Source organism: Bubalus bubalis, chromosome 11 (genome assembly GCF_019923935.1).
Source record: "Bubalus bubalis isolate 160015118507 breed Murrah chromosome 11, NDDB_SH_1, whole genome shotgun sequence".
Classification (NCBI taxonomy): Eukaryota; Metazoa; Chordata; class Mammalia; order Artiodactyla; family Bovidae; genus Bubalus; species Bubalus bubalis.
In genome coordinates this window covers 86,258,626-86,282,471 of record NC_059167.1, presented here as the reverse complement: position 1 = coordinate 86,282,471, position 23,846 = coordinate 86,258,626, and the positions used below count along the sequence as shown (strand labels likewise).

Sequence of the window (23,846 nt, the reverse complement as noted above, 5' to 3'; positions counted from 1 at the left end):
CCAACTCCCACAGTGAATTGCAGTCATCCACTTTTTCTGTGTATTCTCCCAGTCATGTTCTATACATATCCCCAAAGGTATAAACAGTATGCCTCTGTAAATACATAAAATAAAATCCTTCATCCTATATGTACAACATAGAGATTATAGTCTAAACACATCTTTGTTGAATAAGAGAATGCCCAAAATCAAAAAGGGAGCTCTGACTGTGAGAATCTCAAAAGGGATGGCGTTTACTTTTACCTCCACCATGCACAATGATCAGGCAGAAAAGAGAGCCCACATCAGTTATGTTTAACAGAGTTGTTTCTTTCAATGCTGGAGTATAGTTGATTTACAGATTTGTATTCCTTTCAGGTGTACAGTGAAGTTATTCCGTTATATGTATATCCATTCTTTTCCAGATTCTTTCCCCATGTATGTTATTACAGTGTATTGGGCAGAGTTCCCAGTGTTCTGCAGTAGGTGCTTGTTGCTTATCTATTTTGTGTATGTATTGTGCATATGTTAGTCCCAACCTCCTAATTTATTCCTCCTCTTCCATCTTTCCCCTTTGGTAGCCACACATCTGTTCTCTAAGTTCATGTGTCTGTTTCTGTTTTGTAAATAAGTTCATTTGTATCCTTTTTTAGATTCCACATATGTGGTATCATGCTGTTTGTCTGTCTCTGATTTACTTCTCTTAATAGGATAATCTCTAGGTTCATCTATGTTGCTACAAATGGCACTATTTCATTCCTTTTTACAGCGAAGTAATATTCCACTGTGCATATGCACCACATCTTCTTTATTCATCTGTCAATAGACATTTAGATTATTTCCGTATGAACAGTGCTGCTATGAAAATTTGGGTGCATGTATCTTCTTGAATTATAGCTTTTTCCCAACTATACATCCAGGAGTGGGATTGCAGCATCCTATCATAGTTCTATTTTTAGTTGTTTAAGGAACCTCCATCCTGTTTCCACAGTGGCTGTACCAATTTACAGAGTTACACAGTAGGTTCTTGTTGATTATCTATTGTATATGTACTTTGTCATGTGCATAACCTCGTAATTTATCTGTCCCCCCTCCCCACCTTTCCCTTTTGGTAACCATAAGTTTGTTTTCAAAGTCTAACAGAGAGATTTTAGTGTAGGGAATTGATCAAAAAGAGTTGGCGGTCCCCAAAGGCAGAAAGTGGTTACTGGGAATGTACACAGATAACTGTGAAAGAGATGCAACTTCCCTTGGGTGTGTGGGGGGAATAAAGAAAGAGATTGGGTTGTTAGCACCTGGAAGTTTGGAGAAGAAACTCTGCAGAGCTGGGACCTCAGTCTCAAAGGATGGGGTGCTAGTTGACTGGTCTAATGTGTCTGAGGGGGTCATGCTGTGGCTGGTTCTGAGAAAGACAAAATGAGATGAGAAGAAATCAATGGTGGCTGCTGGTTTAAAATGAATGGCAACCAGGAATAGGAGAGATCCAGCCCCTCTGCCCTCCTCCTACCTCCCACTGTCCTCCCAGTAACAATGAGAGGAAGCCCATCAAGGAGCAAAGGTGAGCTGTGGTTTGCAGAGTTCCTTCTGCTGCATGCTAAAGTTAGGAAGAGATGGCTGGATTTGGAGCTGAGAGACAAGAGTGTAATGACCAGGGTACCTCGTTCATATTCATTTGGAGCCTTTGTACAAATTAGAGAAAAGGACTTGCTCTGGGTGGAATTGGCCCTGTGTCTGGGTGCATCAGAGAAGGCAATGGCACCCCACTCCAGCACTCTTGCCTGGAAAATCGCATGGACTGAGGAACCTGGTAGGCTGCAGTCCATGGGGTCGCTAAGAGTCGGACATGACTGAGTGACTTCACTTTCACTTTTCACTTTCATGCATTGGAGAAGGAAATGGCAACCCACTCCAGTGTTCTTGCCTGGAGAATACCAGGGATGGGGGAGCCTGGTGGGCTGCCATCTATGGGGTCGCACAGAGTCGGACACCACTGAAGTGACTTAGCAGCAGCAGCAGCAGGGTGCATGGTTTGGTGAGCAGAATTAGAATGAAGTGACTCTAAGAAGATGCAAGGCCTAAAAATATGGACTGGATTTTGGCCCCTGTTGTCCTCTGGGCCAGGTGCAGCTGTATAGGACACAACCTGTGCGGCCATGTCCAGTGGCCCCACCTCCATCCCATTACACACACAGGGCATCGTGTTACTCATAGGCATCACACTCATGGACACAGGTGCAGGCGCAGATGAGAACACATTTTTCACAAACATAGTCACACGTGTGGCTACAGAAGTACATGTGGAGACAATTTGTCTCACCACAGAAGATGCTCTCGGTGCTGTTTTCTTTATATTCCCCACCCTCCTCGGGGACCAGGGGTTTTGGATGGCTTATCAAGAGGCCTCTGTGGTCCCTGATATGTCTTATAGCTCACTGGGTACCTGTCCCTTCTCAACATAGGAACCAGGGTCTCAATTATTACAAGAGTGCTTCTATAGATAAAGTCATAGAAAATACGACCATTTTCACAGCAGACCTAGGACAGGAAGCTGCTTCTGAGGGCCTGTGTGTTGGGAGTGGACCAAGCCGAGGGAGCTGGGAGTCTTAAGCTAGTAGGAATTAGACAAGGTTGAGAGGCTATTCCAGAATTCTTCACAGCAGAGTTTTCAAGTGCATGGAATCCTAGAAATGATCGAGCGATAATGATGATAATAGCAGTCGTAGATGAGGTTTCCTGGAACCAGACTCTGAGGCAGGTTGTAGAGCCTGGAAGGTTATTCATGGGAGACACATAAAGAAAGAGGTGGGGAGGCCAATAGGGCAGCAGGGGAAGCTGACAGCAAGGCAGCTGCTGTGCCGGAGGCCCCAGTCGATCATCCAGGAGGCTCTCCAGTCGAGGTAAGAAGGCTGGGCCTTGTATCCACACATCAGCCAGTCACTGGCCGTGGACCCCCTTCGGAGGTGGTGTAACCTTGGGAGGGCAGTTTGCTGTGGTCTAAGGCAGGTTCTAATGAGGGATGAGCTATGTGCTCTGGTCAGCTGGAGGACTGGTGCACTGCTCTGAAGAGGGGATCTGGGCAGAGCTCCATGGCGTCCATCACCATAGGGATGAGATGCCAATAGCCAGCCTGTTGATCACCTACACCAAGTCTCTAAACCTCCCTGCGTCTTTCCATCCCAGTAAGGAGCACTGACATCCAACCTCACTGTTCAGGACAGAATCATAGGAGTTGTCCTTGGTCTTCCGCTTCCCTCCTCACAGCCTCCCCATCGGCAGAAGGATTTATTGGCTACACTCCCCACACACATCCTGAATCTATTGCATCCCCTCCTCTTCCATCACAATGCTTTAAGCTGTCACATCTTCCCTGGTCATCTGTCGTCACTTCCCAACAGATCTTTCTGTTCCCACCCTGGTAGCCCTGCCATCCATTCTCCACAATACAGCCAGAATGATCTCAAAATACCACTCTCCTAAGTAAAGCTCTTCAATTGCTTCTTATTGAACGTAAGTCTAAACACTTTCCTGTGGGATGCAAAAGCCCACACAGTTGGTCCCTGCCTCCTTCCCAACCTCTGTTTTCCCCTCTGATGTATTACTGGCAATACAACCTCCATACTCCAGCTGCACTGCTTTCTCTTGGTTCCTTGAACATGTCAGGCTTGTTCTTCCCCAGAGCCTTTGCTCTGCTCTACAGCCTAGCTGTAGCATCTGCCTGGAATGATCTTCCCCAGAACCTGCCATGGCATGGTCTTATCATTCAAGCCTCAGGTCAAATGTCACCTCCTCATTAGGCCTCCCCTGGCTGCTGCAGTGAAGTTCTTACTGGAGACATCAGACCAGCTGAGTTTGAAGAGCAAGGCCCTCTTCTTACAGCCTGAGGGCTATCTGCACCCATCAAAGCTCCCTTTGTACCACATGACCTGGCGACCTGGCAGTGGGGTGTCTCCTTTGAAGGAACATTCTCACATGGTCTGTCTTCAGGATCCCATAGCTGTGTGGGTGCAACCCAGCTAAACTGAGTGTTGAGTAGGAGGCACTCAGGTAGGTATGTGACTTAGCCCCACTCTTCCAAGAGAGGTAGCTAGCATGTGGAAAAGAGAAATCCCTTCACCGCTGAATGTTTAATTGCACTGGAAGCTGCCCAGTTCTTTGGTCCAATGCTGAAGGGAAATTTGGTTACTTGATTTACAAGCAAAGGGCACGTAGGAATAGAGATGAGGTTGGAAACATTCTTAACATGTGTGTTTTCTTCTGTCATTAAAGGAAACAAAACAAGCTCTTGCAACGTCTGAAGGAAACCATCATCTAATTTACAAGTAGTTATTGGGTTCTGACTGTGCCTGAGACGTCAGGCTTGGGTGAGGCCCTGGGACCCCTGGGGCCCAATATAGTCTCTTTTGTTGTGGAGTTTATCTCGGAGTGGGGACGGGGCAACACTTACTGAGATGCCATGCTCCATCCCAACTGGGGTGGGCTTCTCAAATGTGCAGGGCTCCTCTCAAAGTAGACAGCAGGTTGGAGACCTGAAGCCAAGAGGCTGGGAAGGCAGTGAAGCTAAAGTCCAGGGAGGGGAGCCGGTGGGCTCCATGGGGCAAAGACCACGAGAAAAGACTTCCCCTAAGAGGTAGACTTGGAACCAGCTCCAGAAGGACCTTGGGCTCTACACATAATTCGCTGAAATAATGGGCCACTGAATCCAGCTTCCCAGCACAATTCTGCTTCTCTGTCTCCTCTCCTCATCATTTCTCTCCCCAGCTGGGGAGCACTCAGGAATAACTTGCTGTGCCCTGGAGGCCACCCTACCTGGCTAGCATGTTATAGTCTCCAGCAGCCACACTCCAAGGGTGTTGGAAGCATGTTGGCACCTTGGAACCTCTTCTTAGAAAAAGCAAACGCTTGGGGTTTGAGCCTCCTCATGGATTCCTTTGGAAGGGGGCAGAAACCACCGCCCAGAGGGATGAAGGGATGAAGTGGAAAAACATGGGCTGGCTTCAAAGCAGAGCAGAGGGAGGCTGGGAACAGCTCTGTTTTGTGAACAAAGTCAGGCTAAAAGCACAGAGAAAGAGACAGAGTGAAGGAGCTTGAGAGCAAGGCAGGGAGGGAGTCAGCTCTTGGTAATTTGAAGTTAATTTTGAATTGCCTTGAACATCACCATGCAGCATCCAGTTCTGCCTTTGATGGTCGAAAGAAACCAGCTGCTTTTATTCCTCTTCAGGACTTGTTTTGCCCCCAGCAGTGAAGCAAATTAGGCAAAGCAGCAGTAGAAGTTGCAGTTGGTGTAATTTCAGAGGAAAAGGTCAGGCTAATTGTTGGTTAGGAGCTAAGAGGTATGAGGCATGTTTCTCCTGCTTGCTCTGTCCTGCTTCCTATAACGTCTCACTGGCGTCTTCAAAGACAGGCACCCACAGAGGCCTTCATGACTCATTGAGGCCCCTTGTCCTAACACTGGTATGCTTGCACTCTGCTAGGCATCTGGGGGGCCAGGAGGCGGGTGGCATGTGGTCTGCTGGCCCGATCAGGGTCTCCAGGAGCAGCAGAGCTTAGTGCCTGCACCAAACTGCCCTGTAATACTGCTCTCAGTTCACAAGGTCAGCAGTGTGGAACACCAGGGGATGGAGCCTGGTTTTCTCCTGTTGCCTCAAGTCTCATCATCAGCTCAGCAGTAAAAATTAATATCACGGAGGCTCCCTTGAAGGATGCACAATGCACGCTTGTCTCTGGCAGTCGAAAATGTACTTCTGTACCACATTTAAGCAGCTGTCTGGGAAGCTCACCTGTGCTGTTTGGGGCCCTTGTAGAGCTGTTTCCTATGAGCCACAGGCTGGCGGGTTGCCAGCTGCCCGTGAGAAGGACTGGGGAGGGGCTTGACCCTGTGATGGATAGAAGATGGAAAAACTGTCATCGCAAAACTGCAAGTGGTTTCTCTCTTGACAGAGGTGCAGACGCGAATCTTTAGGGCCGACTTTTCCTTTGTGCTGATGAAATGAGCAGGACAGAACTTTGGGTCCATAAAGTGCTTTTTCTCCTGCTCTTTGGGGGGAGACCTGAGAAGGACCCTGAACACAGGTGTTGTCAATGGGATTGTGGGAGGTGAACTTGTTGCCTAGGTCTGTGCCAGAGCTAGGGCTCTCTTTTTTCCTCTCTCCCCTTTCCTCCTTCCTTTCCTTGCTGTCCCCCCTCCCTCTCCCCTCCCCCTGGGCCACACACCGTAGTCCAGCAGTTTGACCACTGGATGCTGCTGACCCAGAAAGCAATTGTGTCCCCTTGGCTGCTTCCTGAGTAACGATTAGGGTGTAAAGGGTGGGTGTTCTTCAGATCCCTTTGGGAAATTCAGGATCCCGTCCCTGACCATTCCTGGGCACGGTGTGTCTTTCTTTCCCAACAGCAGCCCCAGGGCAGCCAAAGGGGGACCTGGGGGATTCAAACTTAATGCCTGTTCGGCCACCTGGATTCTATTGTTGGATTGCCATGATCTTAGAGCATTAGCATAGTGACCTCCTACACTGGGCCATGGGGGCCAAAGTGAGAACCATGACGGGTCTCTATATGCTTTATGAAAATGCTCTTGTCACTCTTGCCTCTGAACCTTCTGCACTAAAGGTACGAGTGTGAGCAGGAGATTATTGGGAAAGGGTGATGGTCTCCAGGGATAGCATTGGAGTATGGTTAGCAACCCAACCCCTGGGAAGGGAATGTTTAGATTTGTACTCAGAGGTATGGGGGAGGGAGGGACTAATGAGATTAGCCTTTCAGAGCCACCCTGAAGCTTCCCTCCCAAGAGAATGTCCTCATGCAGCCCTCCCACCTGGCACACATTCCGCCTTCCCTGACCAGCCAGCTCTGACCGTGATTTGGCCCCCACTTCCCTCAGGCTCACTGAAGAGTCTACAGGTACAGCAGGCAAGACTGCCACCCCTTCCCTGCAATACCCGTCTGCCCCTCTGACCCTCTGACATCTTCTCTCCCACCATTCTCATGGCCGCTGCACAGTCATTCCATGGGGCAGGCAACTGTCACCCAGCTGGGGTGCAGGCAAACAGAGCAGGCTGCACGGGCTGTCCTCAGTCCCCTCCAAATCCAGGACTAGACTAGACTCACTCACTCACTCCAACTGAACTGGGAATGCTATGGCTTACCACCCACTGAGGGGCTGGTGGAGGCACCGTCAACCTGTACCCCTGATAGATGTGGGCTTCACTTGGGGCACCTCAACAATTGCAAAGAAGACCTTCTTTCTAGGGCCTCTGTATGCACCATGGGGTTGTGCTTCGTATGTGGAAATCAGACATTAATTAGTCTCCCCGCTGACCTGTCCTGCAGGAGTCACCACGGGAGACTAATGTCTAAGTAAATAGCACCAGTAGATCACTCACCCCTAGATGACTGCAGCGACCTGGGGTAGCTTCCTGGACAGAAAACCGACTCGTCACTGTGTGTACCCTGTGGCTAGTTATCCCTGTAATGGGGGTCCTCTACTTAGAAAAGGTGGCACAAAATTTGCCCCCAATTTCAGCAGACCTCACCTTGCCCTGGAAGCATGCATGTCAGCCTCAGCTCACCAGCATGGACTGTTCTAGATCACAGCATTGCCCTGCATTGTTTCCTGGCAGGCCCACGTGCAGCCTATGCAGCCCCTAAGACATCCTGCACTACTTGGGTCATTGCTTTGAATCAAGGAGAAAGGTCAGTACAGAAACATCAGGGAGACATCTATGGCTTTCCCTGATTGCTATGGCTCTGTTCATATGACTGGTCTGGGGCCCTGGAGGGGCAGGGCGGGATTGCAGTTAATACTGTAGGTTTCTCTCATCTCACTGCTTGAAGTTCTGTTGGTAGTGGCCTTAATTAAATGCTGCATGAGACTCACTGAACAGATTTGGTCCTGTTCTGTCAGTCAAATTAATCAGAGTAGCTGGCGGAGTGGTGTACTCCAGGGGAAATTTGCCAGAACCTGAGACTTCAAACAAGGGGTGCCGATTGTTGGGAGACAATTCTCCATAGACTTTTAGCATTTCTGCATGTTTGGTGAGCAGAGGTCCCACCTGCCTTTATTCCAGACCATCTTTCCAAGAATGCTGTATAGCAGGGGTCCCCAACCTCTGAGATCTAATGCCTGATGATTTGAGGTGGAGCTGATGCAGTAATAACAGAAATAAAGAGCCTGATAAATGTAAAGTGCTTGAATCATCCCCAAACCACCCCCAACCCCCGCCGGTCTGTGGAAGAATTGTCTTCCATGAAACTGGTTCCTGGTGCCCAAAAAGTTGGGGCCTGCTGCTATAGCCGTCTTTGAGGACAATGTTCCCTTCCAGGGCAGATAGCAGACAGCCTCACTGTTCCTTATAAAACATTCTCCTTCCTTAAGATGGGGGGTTTCTCTCTTGTAACGCAACCCACTGTGGGTGGGTGCAGGCATCCTCTGGTCCCTTCCATGTTGCCTTATGGGATTTGGGGCTTGGAGAAAACCGAGGCAAGAGAATGCTGCCATTTTGACTCTAGCTATTTCTGTGAGAAATGACGTCCTCTGTCTCTGACCCAGCAGCCTCTGCTTCTCTGCCAACTGCCATGAGAGGAGGGTGAGCTGACCCATTCGCTTGTAAGCATGGACAGTCTTGGACACCTCCCAGTTCTCAACCGCCATGTCTGGCCTGGACCACTTTTGAGCATCATGGGAGGATGAAAGTTGGAGAGGTTGCTGCTCTAGTCCGTGGCAGGCTGTGCTGCCTGCTGTGTGTGTGCGTCACTTCCAGCACTCTCCTCTGTCCAGCACACGGAGGCAGCTCTCCATCCAGACCAGGAAAGCTGCCTGGAGAAGTCGGGGAGGGGCTTCTGCAGCCCAACCACGTGGGTCCCTACCATGATGCGCCACACAGCACAGCCTCTACTCCCATCTGCCAAGCAGGGATGATGGCAGGTCTTGCTTCAGAGGGATTTGGTGGGACGCACAGGCGGGCTCAGTCCCAGGAAGCCCTGATGAAGGTACCACTCATTTCTGCTGTTACTGTTGCTCTCACAGATAACATTTATTGCCTCGACCTCCACTCATTCTTTGTAAAGCTTGCCTCTCTCTCTCAACAGCCTGTCTGCAATCCGAGTTTCTTGTTTCTACACCAAAATTGGCCAATTTACCTGGCGCCCCTCACCACCGTCACTGAATGTGCCTCTAATCTAATTAGACTAATTTCAATTTCCTGGATTTAATTACTTTTAATTTAATTAACGTAGAATGCAGTACACAGGGTGATTAATTAGGAAACTCTACCGAGGGACTGGGAAGGTGTACTGCAGCATGGAAGTGTTTAAATATTATTGTGCTCATGTCCACCCGTTGCGGCTTCACACCAGAGGCTGCTGCGGCCCTGGGAGGGTTGGAGCCGAGAGAGCCCAGGGAGGGGGCGAGCGGAGCTGGGATTCTAATGGAAGTCAGTTGGCACCAAGCAGTGCCCTGTCATTTCATGGCTTTCAGCGACAACTAGTGACTTTTACAAAATCTATTGATCTTTAGCTACACTGGGTTTTCGTGGCTGTATGCAGGCTTCCTCTAGTTTTGGGAGCGGTGGCTTCTCTCGTTGTGGCACATGGGTGCTGGAGCGCAGGCTCAGTAGGTGTGGCCCCCAGCCTCAGCTGCCCTGCAGCATGTGGAATCTTCCCAGACCAGGGATCAAACCTGTGTCCCCTGCATTGGCAGGTGGATTCTTAACCACTGGACCACCAGGGAAGTCCCAAACTGGTGACTCTTCGGGGAAGCAAAGGAAAGACAGCTGATTCCAGTGAACTAAGTTTGAACTGAGGTAGGAATCCTATGAGGTGAGGACGGACTTTGTTGCTCCAGAGAACACAGGTCACTGTTTTTCATGTACTCAATAAATACGCAAATCATAGGCTCCCTCTGAGCTCTCACACACTGCAAATTTTTTCTGCACTCATGTATTGACTATCTGGAATAATATTAATGTTAACAAATGCATATGTAGTGCTACATGCCAGGAACTCTTTTAAGTGCTTTTATATTGATTAGCTCATCATGGTCCTGGGAATTAAGTACCAAGCATGTGTGCATGCTCAGTCACTGAGTTGTGTCAGACTCTGTGACCCCACCAGGCTCCTCTGTCCGTGGAATTTTCCAGGAAAGGATACTGGAGTTGGTTGCCACTTTCTCCTCCTGGGGATCTTCCCCACCCAGAGATCGAACCTGAATCTCCTGCATGAGCAAGTGGGTTCTTTACATGGCAGGGCCCTGAGATATACCAAATATGGACTCAGAACCAGGCAAGGCAAAGTGAGTTGTCAAAGGAAACCCAGAAGAATGCCTCATAAAAGTTGATTCAAACTACCATGAAATGCAACTCTCTCTCTGAGGCTACCAGTGTGTTTATCCAGCCATACTCTTTTCCTCCTAAATACTTTACTTGTTTCACTACGTTCCATCTCTATGTGGAAATTTACTTCCACAGAGCTGAGGGGCCAGGGCCTTGTCACGGACCACTGGCTTAGTGGCTAGGATTTAGCATACTAACTGCTGTTGTCTGACCTCAATCTCTGGCCCGGAATTGAAGTCCCCACTTCAAGCTGCTGCAGACCGAGGCCACCCGAGATCAGTGAGACTCTGTTGCTCTCATAGCTGGGCCCCAGATTCTGTGGTTCAGGAGGGCATGGGCTTGTGTGCCAGCTGTGTAACCGAGGTGGTGGGGCAATGCCACCAAGAGGCGGCACCTGGGCCATCTTTGGAACTACATCAGCATGCTGATGCTTGTGTGTAGGTAAATAAACATGCCACCCCACCTCATCTGCACACACGCCTGCTCTGAGCCCTTCAGAGGTCATAGAAAGGTCAGGAAGAAATGTGAATCAGGGCAGCCAGAGACTAGGTCTCTCTTGAACTTGGAGGGCTTGTTTAAGACTGAGCCAAAGCCCCTCTTAGAACCCTCCTCCCTTGATTTAACAAAGGTGGGGAGAGTCCCACCCTGTGGTTTTGAGGGGGGATTCCATTTCTATTAAGATCGCTGCTCGCCCCATAAGATTAACTCGCAGTCACCTCCGTGAAAGCTGATCTGAGTGGAAAATCAAGTTAGAAAATTCCGCCTTCCCTTTTGCTCACACCTCAGCAGATTAAGGGAAGGCCTGATGCTGAGTTATGGGGATTTGTGGGAATGTGCAGTTGCTGGCTGTTAAGCACTCACTCTTCGGGATGTTGGCACCCTCGCTTCCTATAAATCGTTGCTGGTATTTCTTAGCCTTTCCTTGCCAGCAACGCGGAGGCCTGCAACACCTTTTCTGTGCAGTAGCCTGTGAAAATATTGAAGTCGGGCCCAGAAAAACACCAGCCTAGAAAGGGGAAACTTTGATGTTTGCTAGTTATTTTCAGACAACCCTTGCCAAATCTTAATTTTTCTAGTTTACAAGTAAGGGATTCTGACCATCTGTCTGCTGTCAACCGATGTTTGTTTGGAAGAAGATTTTATTTTTTTTTCCTCCCAATGTAGCACTCCTGTTCTTACAAGTAGTTTATTGGACTTCATAAATGTCAGCTTTTTGCAGGCATTTTGTAAGCAGCTTATGAGTTAGTGTTTAATCAAAATTGAGCAGTCAGTGTCTGCAATCAATCGGAAGCAAAAGTAACAATGAGATTGAAGCTTAAAATCCACCAAGACCGTGACTGATGCCTCTCAGACTATCTCTGGGATATCTAGGCTTGCATCTGAAGGTGTGGGGTGAGTAGGGTGATTGATGGAGGAAACACACACATTTTGGGTACCTATCGTGTGTTATTTTTTGATTGTGTCAGTTACTGGTTGCCAAAATAAGACAAACCATCCCAAACTCAGAGCCTTAAAACAAAAATTTTTTAGCTCCTTGACTTAACGAGTCAGCTGGGAGCTCCTTCTGGCCTTGGCTGAACTCTCTAAAGGTCCAGGAATGGGTCCCTGTTGGTTGATCTTGACCCCATCCGGGACAACTGGGGTGACTCTAGCAATAACTGGCCTGTGTTTCTCATCCTCCACCAGGCTGGCTCAGGCATATTCTCGTGGTGGTAGCAGAGTGCAGAGTCATGCAAACTCCATCATTCAGGTGCTTTCCCAAACTTCTGCTTGCTTCCCATTGCAAACACCCCATTAGCCAAAGCAAGTGACATGGCCTAACTCCGTCAAAGAGGGGAATAGACTCCACCTCTTTATGGTGAAGGAATTATAAACTCAGAGGCATAGACCATGGGCACAGGGACAGGTAAAGAATTAGAGCCCATGAAGGTAATCAGCCTACCACAGTGATGCTGGGAATCCCACGAGGAGGTAATTGTGATAACGCCAACATCCAGATGCAGAAAGAGAAATTCAGAGATGAAGTCGTTTGCCTAAGGTGTCTCTGCAGTTAGCAGTTAAGTTGGGAGTCTTTATTAGCTTAGCTTCTGATTTACTTTTGGCTCCCTGACTCTGTTTTTTTCCTGGGAATAGGTAAAGCAAGCACAGTGGGAGATTCTTAGAAATTATTGATCCACCTCCTCATTTTGCAGATGGCATAATTGAAACCCCATTTGGGGAGTGGTCTCAAGGCTTCACAGCAGAGCAGCGAGACATGAGAAGGCTGGGGCTCTCAGGAGGTGCTCTTTCAGTAACCCAGTGACACCCATGGCCCTCCAGTCCCTTGTGGGACCTTATTCTGCAGGAAGCCTGCTGAGAATTCCAGGCCCTCTCCACCAGCCATGAAAACAGTACCTCCCCAGTAGGCTCTGCAGCATGGCTTTGTCATGGATGGCAGCCTCAGGAGAACACTACTACTCTTTAAGGGATTCCCAGGTGCAGCAAGAAAGCTGAAACCTTTGCTAGGTTTGCTAGAGAGGAATGTTAAATGCTGAAGGCCTTTCATGACATCATTACTAAATTCCTTCCTTGGTCGGTGGTGTGGACTGAATTGTATCCCTCCGAATGTGTATGTTAAAACTCTAAACCCTAGTTGATGCCATCTGGAGACAGGGTCTTTAGGAGGTAATTTAAGGTTACATGAGGTCTTTAGGGTGGGGCCCTAATCCAATAGGACTGTGGCCCCATAGAAAGATAAAGCTCTCTCCCTTCCCATATACACACCGAGGAAAGGCCATATGACATCCAGGGAGAAGGCAGTCATCTGCAAACCTGACCACAACAGCACCTCCAGAAGATACTATTTTGTTGTCTGAAAAATTTGGTCTATGGTATTTTGCTATGGCAGCCTGACCTGCTTATTCAGTTGGGGAATCAGATCATTAGATGGTTATTCCTGTTGTTCATGCATTTGCTTTGGTGTTTAACCAACATTTACTGAGCATATAATATGGGTAAACTTCCCATCTTCCACTGGGTAGGAGCCTGGGACTCCTCCTGGAGGGGTGTTCTGAAGGCAGGGACAGCCTTTCCTGCTGCCCACGTTGGTTCCCCGTCCATTATGTAGGCAGCGAGCCTTCCATGTGTAGGTTTTCCCTCCAAGGTAACAGGATGAAGGGCCCAGAGGAGGAGGAGGCAGAATTGCCTGGCTGATTGTCCCAGCAGCTCTACACCTGGCTCCCAGAGGGGTCAGGGGCTGTTGGGGGGTGTTTGCTGTGCCACTTGTAACTCCCCTGCAAAGTGTCCCAAGAAGTCACATGGACAGTGACATCCTAAAGACTTCAGAATCCTGAAATCCAATGTCTGGTTAAACGATCCTAACATCTTAGCTCTATTTTCCCTTGTTCTTCTATTCCCACAGGAGCATCATGAACATGTTCTCCAGCATCTGGAAGGGCATTTTTGGCCAAGATCTGTGAGCACTGATTGGCTGGACCAGGTGGGAAGGGTAGCAACTGGAACGGATACAGGAAAAGGAGAGGTTGTTCTGTTTCTCCTCTGCTACCTACTTCCTGCCTCTAACAGACCAGCTTCATGTTACGAGCATTGGTAAAAACCATCAGGAGGAGGTACATCCCTGGTGGTCAGTGATTAAGAATCTGCCTGCCAGTGCAGAGCATGTGGGCTCGATCCCTGGTCTGGGAAGATTCCATATGCCCCGGGGCAACTCAGTCCAGGCACCGCAACTGCTGAGCCTACCTGCTGTAAGTACTGAAGCCCCTGTGTCCAGAGTCTGTGCTCCTCAACAAGAGATGGCACGGCGATGAGAAGCCTGTGCACGGCAACTAGAGAGCAGACCCTGCCCACAGCAATGGAGAGGCAACACAGCCATAAATAAATCAACAAAAACTATTTTTAGAAAGCCATCAGGAGGAAAGCGAAGGTCATGAGAGACACTGAGGTACTCCTAAGAATTGATTTCCTGGCTTCTCCCCTCCCCTCTTCCCTCTTGCTGACTCCCCTTAGCTCCCCTGAGTTGCCCTCCATCCCCTCATCTTCTCCATCCTGACTTCTCTAGGCAGCATCGTGCTGAGGAAAGAGCCAGCCTGCCCTCAGTTAAACTCCACTCAATGTCTGTTTATCCTTGACAGTCAGTAAACACCCCTGAGTCTCAGTTTCCTGCTCTGTAACAGGAAAGACCTGGATTTTTCTGAGGTTGCTATAAAAACCACACAGTCACACCCAAGAGAATGTCATACTCACGGACATTCAATTACTATCCTTTCATCATCCTCCTGCTCCCTACTCCTGTTGACCTGAACCTTCATGGTACTTTCCTTTCCCTTCAATAATTTAACGTTAATGGTTTATTAAACAGAGGCTTCCTAATGGGCTGTTATTGACCTGGCCAAGAACAGACCTTCCCCTGTGGGGTTTTCAGGCCTCCGAAAGAAGAGTAGCTGATGGGGAAGGCGAGGGAGGCTGACGGTGATGGCATCCTCTTTCCAGGACGGAGAGTTGGATCCTTCAGGCCTGGGCAAACTCCTGAAATCTCAGTTTTTGCTAAATAAGGCTCATATTTCCTTTCCTATGAGGTTTATGTGGAAATTGAAACAAATTGCATGAAACTTTCAGCTCCTCACCCCTTCCTGCTCTGCACCTAAGACTCAGGCCAGCTTCCAATTTGGGGGAGGGGGTGAGTTACCCACCTGGTCTATTTGTAGTACCCAGGTGTTTCCCCAGAATTGGTTGTATTGCTTGAAGCATCACCATCATAAATTCATTCCTTTGGATCCTTATGGGCAATCTCACCTCCGAGAAGTCTTGTGCTAAAAAGACAGACCCTTGGGATTCCGGCTGCTGTTTCTGGCTCTCATACTGCAAAGTGTCACTGTGTGACTTTGGATAAGTCACTTTCCATCTCTGGGCTTCTGTGTTCTCCAGTGAAAAATTAAGGGCTTCGGTTGTATGGAATCTAGGATTTTGGTTAGCTCAAAAATTTAACTGTGAGGTTCCTAGCAGGGTTCCAAGAGATGGGACTCCAGATGGGTAGGTTTGGAGAGGGTATGTTGAAAGGGCAGGACCAAGGGATATGGGGTGGGTCAGGCAGAGGCGGTCTGCTTGGTATGGAGCCTGTACCCACTCAAGCCTGTTAAACCTGGTTCAAATCGAGGCCCACTCATGGACTGACTGATAATTGATTCATTCATTCTCTTCACAAGATTTTCTTTGAGCCTCCCAGCCCAAATGCTCTCTGCCTCCCGTGATCTTCAGTAGCCCTTACTTACAGCCTGACTGCTACCTCTTTTGATGTCTCCTCCACTATCCCTTACTAGCCCTGGATGTCCCCCGATGGCCTTATATGTGCCGTTCCATGCCCTCTGAGCCCTCACACTGGAAGGCTTTCCTTTCTATCTCTACCTCCCAAAGTCCTGGCTGTCTCTTAAGTGCCTGCTCAGAAGCCATCTCCTCCAGGAAGTCTTCCCAGGCATCTAATTCAAAACTCTCCCTGTGCTCCCTCTATACTCATTTAATGTCCTTCAGTGTCTACCCATTGACATAAGACAAGGCCAAGCCCTTGTCTTATCTCCCCAGCCTCAACTCTCATCTTTGCCCTCCCCACCCACCATCCAGCTGTAGGTCGGCCCAGGGTCTCTTACACCCATGCGTGTCTGAAGCTGCTTCTCCCTCCTGGGAAACCTGATCCCCACCCTGTCCCCACAGTGAGGATACTTAAGGACTCTAAAACTCTGCTCATATCCCCTGTATTGATGAAAATTTCTCAAACTCATTTTTTGGTCTGTATCCTCTGCTTTGTGAAGTGAAGTGAAAGTTGCTCAGTCATGTCCGACTCTTTGCGACCCCATGGATTGTAGCCCACCAGGCTCCTCTGTCCGTGGAATTCTCCAGGCAAGCATACTGGAGTGGGTGGCCATTCCCTTCTCCAGGGATCAATCCCAGGTCTCCCGCATTGCCATGAGCCAGACTTGTGCATGAGTCTGATGACCTTGGGTTGTTTGTCTCTGAGTGCACAGTGCCTTGCATAGGGCCTGGCACTTAGCAGGTGCTCATCAAATGTGACATTGAAGAGAATTTTCCCATGTCCTTCACAGAATCTGGCAGCAGCTGGGGCCCCAGGTAGGTGTGTTGATAGGATCCTTGATTCAAAGCTTTGTTTGCAGCAGCTCTGGGGTTTTGGATGGGGCCTTGGAGCTGGCAGAGCTGAGAACATGACTCCAGTGGTGAGGGTACGTGTGTGTTCGAGACGGGGGCATGTGGGCATGCCTGCTGGGGTCTTGGTGGTCTGCCATGCATGAGGGAAGCTTTAGCTCCCAGGATCTCAAGCCTCTCCCCTGACATCCTTTCCTCCTGGGCACCCGGCCATCAGCCTACCACTCCAGTCAAGGCCAGTGCTGCTCGCGGGGGGCTCTCTGAAGTCATGTAAGGAGACGGTGTTCTGTAGGAGACTGGGCACAGCCTTGGGGCTGCACAGGCCTTAGCTGGCTAGCCTTGAGAAGGCCCCTGATGTGAGCATCCTCTGGGGTACTCACTCTCGCAGGGCTGCCCCTGAAGACCCCATGTGGAGATCTGATTTAATCTTTGCAACCACCTTTGTTTGCAGAGGGGAAGCTGAGGCATGGGGAGGTTAAGTTACTTATCTTAGATCAAAATGTAGCTGCATGGAGAGTAGGGGCAATAAAGCTGCACAGCCTTAGTTCACAGCCCATGCCTGGGGCATGGCGCCTGCTCCCTGGGATACCATGATGTCTCCTTGAGGGTATTGAAGTTGTGTAAATAAATGACATTTCTGACCTGCCTGGAACAGAGCAGGCATGCAACCAGTGGAGGTTGATGCTATTGATGTCTAATTTGACCCTCTCATTTTAAAAGTGAGGAAACTGGGTTACAGTGTGTGTGAGTGACTTGATAGCCAGGTTGTGAACTGGGGGGACTCAAAATCAGGTCTCCTGATGGCCAGTGGCATTTTTCATTATGCTGTGCCCTGGGAAGGTGGGGTAAAAATTAGAAGGAAAGAGAATCTAACGTTTTGGAGAAATAAGGCAGAGAGGGAGGTGGGCCGGGAGGGTGGTTGAAGATATAGGAAGAGCTGTGTGTGTGTGCGTGCTCAGTCACCTCAGTCATGTCTGACTCTTTGTGAGCCTGTGGACTGTAGCCCGCCAGGCTCCTCTGTCCATGGGATTCTCCAGGCAAGAATACTGGAGTGGGTTGCCATAGCCTCCTCCAGCAGATCTTCCCCACCCAGGGATCGAACCCATCTCTTACATCTCCTGCATGGGCAGCTGGCTTCTTTACCACTAGCACCATCTGGGAAGCTCTTGAGGGTCCTATGCTAGAGATAGGAAATATCTCAGAGATCTTAGGTTTTATTTTAAAAACATGCAGACTTTGCCTTCTTTCCCACAGTATGTCCACCTGTGGAAATGGAATGAATGAATACAGCTACATCATGAATACTTGGCTGACCAGCCTAGATGGGAGCGTGTCAAGGGGCTCTATCTTTGAGCACATCTTGTTCAACACTTTTACCAGTGACTATGCTGGAATTACAGCTGTAGGGAGAGGATGAACATTTATTGAGAATCTTTTAAGTATCAACAAGCTCTGTAAGTATTTTACATAGATTATTTACTCCCCATAACATTTCGGTAAGAAAGGTCGAATTACTCCTTTGTAGACCAGGAGAGGGTGAGTCCTATAGCCATTGATGTACTAAGATCTGGGTCCCAGATGGGTCTGACTCCAAAGGCTGGGGCACTGAGTCACCCATGGGGCTGAGCTGCCTTGTGACTAGGGGCTTGTGAGAAGGTGGACGGGGTGGACAATACAGGGAAGGTGAGAGGCAGGACCCAAAAAGGCCTCAATAGGGCTGAAATGAACACTGGGCTACAGTGAGTGCCTACCAAGCTTAACAGCCTCAGAGACCTCTGTTCACACTGGGGTTCAGAATACCCACCGGACACATACAGGATGTGGGATACCTGGGTCAACAGCACAAGTGAAAGATGTTGGGTTTTTAGTTGACAGGAAGTCTTTATGAGTCAACAGTGGGAGGTGGCAGCCAGCAAAGCTAATGTCACTGTAGCTGCGGCAAGTGGAGGGCAATGAACGGGGAGGGAGCAGAGACTCTTCAATCAGGGTGCGTGCAGGAAATGCAGTCCTGGAAACCTCAGTGGGAAAGGGGCACCGACTATCTGCTGGGATCTCAGATGTGGTGGCTGGGGTGGGAGGGGGCTGTTGGCTATTGCTGCATCCCTCTCATCCTTTGTCCAAAGTGTGCTGATAATATATTTCTGAGCAAGTATAACCCCTTCTGCATTTTTCTGCATTTGCCTTACCTGCCTTGGGAATAAGCTACTTCCTATGTTTTTATTCTTAAATTAATGTACCCTGAGTAAATGCAGGGATTCCTTGTGATCGAGTCTCTACACTGTCACATTCAAAGAAGCACAGCCCAGCAAGGAAATGAAAGGAAGAGATTTCAGCCTTTCACACAGATCTCTCAAAGACATGAAAAAAGGATGAGGCCTCCTTTTGCTTCTCTAATTACCTTGGGCTTCAAATCTCTAGAACCTTTCACTTTACCAAAGCATCCCAAATCCTCCTGACATCAATCCACCCAACAGGCCACCTTTCCTTTGTCCTTCCACATCTCCCTTATGTATACTAGATGGACTTAACCTCTGTGTCTCCTTTTGCTAGTCCCTCCGTCTCCCTTCCTCTTCATTCTTTGTTAGTTTTCTTTCCATTCGGTTGCTGACCCCAATTTCTCACCACAAACAAGGCCTCCAGAACTGATTCAAAAATTTTTCTAAGTCTCAGAGGTGGCTTCATCTGGAAACATTACAAGAACCAAAGGTGCAATTGCTAGCGTACATTCAGACTTAAGGTGAGATTTCAGATGAATCAGATTGAATCTCTGGGATCCTCCTTCTGTACTTTCCAGTGATATTGTCACTGGGTCTCTGTAGTAGGTAGTGCCCAACCTGACCATTTTTGACATGTGCTTCAGATCAGTGAAAGGGCTTACATAATTTAGACTTGTCTGAGTTGGTTGGAGTAGGTTCTCAAAGTAAAATGCCTCCACAGTACCCAAAGACAGCATCAGAATGACTAAACCTTATAAGATTCTAAAAACAAGCAAACAATAAAACGAATCAAGCTACTCCCCCCATCCCCAGCACAGTGCTGTCTGTCCATCCCTCTTCTCCCAGGATCTGAGATGGCCAAGCTCGAACTCTTCTTAGGGGGCTGGATGAGAAGCAGAGCAGGCAAGAACTACATTTTTAATGGGGGAAGTAGCAATGGGGAGTGGTGGTGGAGAGGCTGGGTACACTCTATGTCTGAAGCTTGTCCTCATTGCGTTAGCATATGGTCACCGTGGGTGGAAGAGCCTGGCCACCCATGCACATGAACCCACCGCAGATTGCCATGTGATAGCTACTTGCATGAACAGCAGTCAGCAGAGGCCCTTCTTCACCCATAATGTCCCCCCTCCCATCACCTTGTGTATTTCCTTCCCATTACACCTCATTGGGCTCCTTTTTTTTTTTTTTTTTTTTTTAGAGCTGACTCTCGTTTCTTTGATGGCATAGCCTTCAATGTGCTGGCAGAGACAGCATTCACCCACACTACAGGGTTCTGCTGCCCTCCCCACAGCCCTCTCTGCAGCCAGGTGGGGGCCCTGTGGCTCCTGTTGACTGAGAGCCTGAGACCCAGGCAGTTAAGAGCTGGTATGCCTCCTCCTCGTTCCCCCTTGGCTGTGCTGACTTTGGAAGCCCTGTGTTCCAGATGGCATGCAAAATGGGGACAATTCTCCCAACTCACGTTGCACTTTACAGAAGCAAGAAATAAACTTGCATTGTATTAAGCCCCTGAGAGCTCAATGCTGTTACTGCAGCGTGGTCCAGCCTAGCCCTGTGAATACCCAGAACATCAGAATGAACGGAGTGATTGCCATTCTTGAGGTCTGTCACGTAGCTGAAACAAGAAGCTGTCTCTGGAGCCCCCCAGGGCAGCTGATCGACACTTTTTCTTACTGTCATCACCCAGCACAGATGGCGCTTCCTGTTTGGTAACACCTCACGTGGGCTCCTCGTCCCCCACCGACTCTGCCAGTCACCATCCCACACAGTCAAGCATGCACAGGATTACAGGTTTGTCAAGAACACATCCTCATGTCTGCCAAGGAGTGCCTGTTGGAGGAAGAATTCGAATAGAGGATGTTAGGAGGTGAAATGGACTGCCTTGGGGGCGGTTAACTTGCCTCTGATGTGAGCAAGTGGAAGTTCTGTGTCCATTGGGTTTGGTGAGGGGGGAGCATGAAGAGGGGGTGTCAGCCCTGAATGGGGAGGGGTTGGGTTTGGAGGTACAGGATGGACCAGATGACTTTCAAATCCCATCCAACTCTGAGAGTCCCCAACATAGAGTCTAATTCTTTTTTTATTTTTTCTAAAGGGGATGCATAGATACGTTTTGGACACTAAGAAAGTAAAAAACTTATGAAATCAGATAGCGATAGCCTGGCTTAACAAGCAAGTAAGTATCAGAACTCTGACATTATCCATTCTTAAAGATCAAGCCTCATGAGATCAGCATTCTCAACTCTAAGGTTGACAAACAGGGAGGGGTGAGTGGTCCCGAAGGCCGGTGAAGCATATCTGTAATCTACACGTCAGCTGCGAGGAAGGCCAAGCCGTGGGTGGAGTCGGAGCCTTGAGACAGACCAAAGCCATCGTGATAACAGCCCCATAATGGGGACACTGATGTCTTATCATGCTCAAAGCATTTTCCCTGACATCCTGAGTGCTCACAGATGACCATCTCCGAGCTGATTATCCTGTACCGTATATGATCATCTATCTCCGAATATATTAGTATAGCCTCAGGGGAAGACGTGCCGCCATTTTCACTGTACAGATGCTCAGGGAGATTTTCAGAGATTTATACCCCCAAGATCACGTAGCAAATGAGGATGAGATGTCAGACTTGAACTCAGATCCTTTGACTCCAAGTGATGGATTTTAAAGCAAAAGAGCACATCTATTCTGGGCACTAGAAGCTAGGGCTGAAATCAGTTCACACGCTCCTTGGTCCCTGAGGAACTTTCACTTTCAGCCTGCACGCTTGTGTAGGGGGAGGTGTTACAGGGAGGGGAAAGCTCTGAACTGCTTCTAGGCAAGAGGGGTTTTCTGGGGAAAAGCCAGGGACCGGAGGATAGAATGATGGAGTGGAGGCCTCAACTCTTTGACCCACTTCATGTCTGTGAAACCTCAGCTTCCTCATCTGAAAATGGGAGGAAAGACATTGATATCCACCTTAAAGGATGTCTGTGAGGACCCAGTAGAGGATGGGATGAAAATGTTTGGAAAACCCTATGAAAGCGGAAGCTCTTATTTCAAGTAACAATGCTTCAGCTGCAAGTAACAGAACAGACAGCTCCAGGGGTTTTACCAGCCAAAGCTTTCTTTTTCTTATGAAATAAGAAGTCCCTGGTAAGTCGTATAGGGCAGGGCAGAAGGATAATAAAGCCACGGAGGGCGTGGCTTCTGTTTTTCTGCTCTAACGTCATCCTCATGCAGTTAGTTACCTTGTAAGCACAAGGTGGCTGCTGCACCTCCAGGCCTCATGTTCAAGTTCCAAGCAGGAGAAAGAAGGGAGAAGGAGAAAGAGTTGGTGCCTATAGTGGGAGTGCAAACATTTTCTTAGAAATGCCATAACTCACTGGCCAGAGCTGTAATCAAAAGGCCGGCTTCTATACACAGGAGCCTGGGGACGTGAGGATTTGGGGCCAGGCACACCATCACTATGATCAAATCCAGGGTTTGAAAGGAGAAGGAGAAGCCAGAATCCATGATGGATGTAAGCTGTCAGTACTGCCTGTTATAGCTCTGCTGCTGCCATGGGCGCTTAATTCACGGGGATCCTTTACATTCAGTCGCTGGCTTGGGGTGAAGGCAAATCAGTAAATCCTTTGAGGAAATAATGAAATGCAGTATCCTAATGTCAGAATGGGAAACAGAGTCAGGTTGGGTGAATGCTGAGCAAGCAGAAGCGTGAATGCCGCTGCAGGTCTGGGGGGCCAAGGGATAGAGGTTCAGGGCACCCCCCCCTCCACCCCGTCCTTTTTCTCATTTGCTCAGTTTCATGAGTCCTGTTGACTGGGGCTGGGAGAACTGAATCCGGGGAGCTCATTTCTAGCCACTGTGTTTGTATATGTCTCCACCCGAAGATGTCTAACCACAGACTTCCTCTTGACTCCTGGCAACAGAGAGAAAACAAAACCACAGCAGCTTTCATTGCTGAAAACACAAAACTGACTCGCTTGCCTAATAAGCCCTGATGGAAGGGTTTTATTTCTGAGAGGAAATGCTGAAGTCTCCAGTCCAAGGAGCCTCTGGTGGGCAGTCAGATCGCCACAGACTGAATGTGATGTCCAGGCGGAAGGCAGCCACTAGCCCAGGGGTCAGGAGCCCAGGGGCAGGGGCCACGTCGCTGACCAGTGGGGCCTGGCCTGATGGACATACCTGCAGAACTGGGCCCTTCACCCAGCCCTGCAATCCTGTTAGTCTCTTCAACCAATTTTGATTTTATGGGATCTGTGTATTTTCTTTTCTCTTATTTTCCATGTTATTAATTTCAGCTATTGATTAACTCCCATTTCGAACTTGCTTCTTCTGTTTGCTTTTCTCATTTCTTATGACGTGTCTTCAGGTTTGTACATATTCCCCCAGAGCTGAGCTTTTTTTCCAGATCTCATAGGTTTTTGGAAATAAAATGTTCCACTTTTCATCTCTTTTTAGATGATTTTTAATTTCAGTTTTCATGTTTCTTTTGATCCATGGGTTATCCAGAAGAATGTTTATTAATTTCCAAGTAGTTAAGAATATTTTCAGCCACATTATGTTTTGTATTTAAAATTTTTGGACTATAGTAATTGACTGTGGCCTGTTAAAACCTCCAATTTTAAATTCAAAAAAATTTCTTTTTCTTGTGTCCAAGTATGTGATCACAGTTTTTAAATGTTCCATGGAGAAGGGAAAGCTGAGCTGGTCAGATTGATACAGAAAAAAAAGTTGAGTTTCAAAATGTCTTGTTTCTGCAGACACATGGCCCGGTTTGAAATCTCTGTCCCTTATCAGCTGCTGTGTGTCTGTCCATGAAGAAGACAGAATTTTTCCGCACTTACTTTCCATCTTTAAAATGGGGACATTCCACCTCCTCACCTTGCTGTGACGATTGTTACGAGATTGTGTATGTAAACATGCCTGGCACAGAGCAGGCACTCACTAAGTAGAAACATTGCTGCTTTTGTTGTTTTGTTATTTTTGCAGAAAGGGAGGAACCTTTTCTGTCTGTGCCCTGAGCTTTATTGCTAACCCAGGACTGTGGTTTATGCTTATTGTGGGGACTAGAAGGAAAGAGGAAACGGATGGCTCAAGGCAGCCGTCGCCCTCCTGTGAGGGGAGCACCTGCAGCCCAGAAGAATGGGGCCACTTGAACCAGGAAGCACAGCCCTCTGTGGGCAAAGCCAGGCTTCAAACCCAG

At 48.5% G+C, this 23,846-nt stretch overlaps 2 long non-coding RNA genes across 9 annotated transcripts in view; both read left to right on the top strand.

Annotated features, from left to right (window-relative positions):
• The window catches only part of LOC112587915, a 236,414-nt gene extending 213,326 nt beyond the window's left edge, over positions 1 to 23,088 (top strand). For 3 of the 8 annotated variants that reach the window (XR_003112436.3, XR_003112437.3, XR_003112434.3), the window contains 2 exons: positions 13,702 to 14,241; positions 17,706 to 23,088. This is a non-coding gene — a long non-coding RNA (uncharacterized LOC112587915). The remainder of the gene's footprint in view (positions 1 to 13,701; positions 14,242 to 17,705) is intronic. The other 5 variants (XR_003112438.3, XR_003112441.3, XR_003112439.3 and 2 more) reach the window with 5 other exon arrangements.
• Positions 1,941 to 10,102, top strand: LOC123328192. Its single transcript, XR_006542979.2, has 3 exons — positions 1,941 to 6,873; positions 7,593 to 7,665; positions 8,525 to 10,102. It is a non-coding gene; the product is annotated as an uncharacterized LOC123328192 (long non-coding RNA).
• Positions 23,089 to 23,846: the final 758 nt, after the last annotated feature.